Genomic DNA, 1715 nt, shown 5'->3' with positions numbered 1-1715 from the left:
GAGAAAAAAAAAAAATACAGGCAGCAACCAGAAAAAATAAAAGTAACTATAAAGACAAAAAGGGACCAGGAAATGAATCTGTAGAAGAGAAAAACAAAAGAGAAAACAAAAGGAAAAAAAAAAAAAACATTTAAAAATAAATAAAAATAGAAAAGAGCACTAGGGAAATGGAATTATAGAAGACAAAAATAAGAGAGGAATTAAAAGGAAGAAAAAAACAAAACCACTTAGAAAAACCAGGGATAGGAAAGATGAAAATATAGAGAATAGTAGACAAAGATCAAAAGGGGGTGGGGGCTCTCTGCTCCTCCCCGTTTGACAGGCAGCCGCAGCTTCTTTTGCAGTACCAGCCACATCCCTGAGACAAGATGGTGAAGGTCGGAGTCAACGGATTTGGCCGTATTGGGCACCTGGTCACCAGGGCTGTTGTTAACTCTGGTAAAGTAGAGGTTGTTGCCATCAATGGCCCCTTCATTGACCTCAACTACATGGTATATATGTTCCAGTGTGATTCCACCCATGGCAAGTTCAATGGCACTGTCAAGGCTGAGAACCGGAATCTTATCATCAATGGGAAGCCCATCTCTATCTTCCAGGAGTGAGATCCCGCCAACATCAAGTGGGGTGATACTGGTGCTGAATATGTTGTAGAGTCCAACAGTGTCTTCACAACCTTGGAAAAGGCTGGGGCTCACTTGAAGGGTGGTGCCAAAAGGATAATCATCTCTGCCCTTCTGCTGATGCTCCCATGTTTGTGATAGGAGTGAACCATGAGAAGTATGACAACTCCCTTAAGATTGTCAACAATGCCTCCTGCACCACCAACCGCTTGGCCCCCCTGGCCAAGGTCATCCATGACAATTTGGCATTGTGGAGGGAGGGACTCATGACTATAGTCCATGCCATCACTGTGGATGGCCCCTCTGGGAAACTGTGGCGTGATGGCCGTGGGGCTGCCCAGAATATCATGCCTGCATCTACTGGTGCTGCCAAGGCTGTGGGCAAGGTCATCCCTGAACTGAATGGGAAACTCACTGGCATGGCCTTCTGTGTCCCCACTCCTAACATGTCTGTCATGGATCTGACCTGCCGCCTGGAGAAAGCTGCCAAATATGACGACATCAAGAAGGTGGTGAAGCAGGCATCAGATGGACCCCCTAAAAGGCATCCTGAGTTACACTGAAGACAAGATTGTCTCCTGTGACTTTAACAGTGAAACCCACTCTTCTACCTTTGATGCTGGGGCTGGCATTGCCCTCAACGACCACTTTGTCAAGCTCATTTCCTTGTATGACAATGAATTCGGCTGTAGCAACAGGGTGGTGGATCTTATGGTCCACATGTCCTCCAAAGAATAAGAGTCCCCTGGACCACCAGCCCCAGCGACAGCACTAGAGGAAGAGAGAGGCCCTCAGCTGCTCTGGGAGTCCTTATCCCAACTCTAACCCCCCTACACACTGAAAAGCTCTCATACTCAGTTTCCATCCAGACCCCCTGGAGAAGGAGAGGGGCTTAGAGAGCCCAGTCTTGTCATGTACCATCAATAAAGTACACTATCCAGCCAAATAAAAAAGGGGTGGAGGTAGGGGTGGGGATGAGAGGGGAAATGAGAAACAGAAGAAAAGAAGGAAAAACAACATTTTATATATAGAGAGAGTTCTGGTAGCAAAGTAGTTAGCTATGAGTCAGGCTGTTAACTTCAAGGTCAGCAGTTT

The 1715-nt window shown here is 46.4% G+C and overlaps 1 pseudogene; it reads left to right on the top strand.

Annotated features, from left to right (window-relative positions):
* Nucleotides 1-368: 368 nt before the first annotated feature.
* LOC102825408 lies at nucleotides 369-1358 on the top strand (annotated as a pseudogene).
* The last annotated feature ends 357 nt before the right edge of the window (nucleotides 1359-1715 follow it).

The sequence above is a fragment of the Chrysochloris asiatica genome, unplaced genomic scaffold (genome assembly GCF_000296735.1).
Source record: "Chrysochloris asiatica unplaced genomic scaffold, ChrAsi1.0 scaffold00146, whole genome shotgun sequence".
In the NCBI taxonomy this organism is placed as follows: Eukaryota; Metazoa; Chordata; class Mammalia; order Afrosoricida; family Chrysochloridae; genus Chrysochloris; species Chrysochloris asiatica.
The sequence above is the reverse complement of the archived record's forward strand: the minus strand, read 5'-3'. Positions and strand labels throughout refer to the sequence as shown.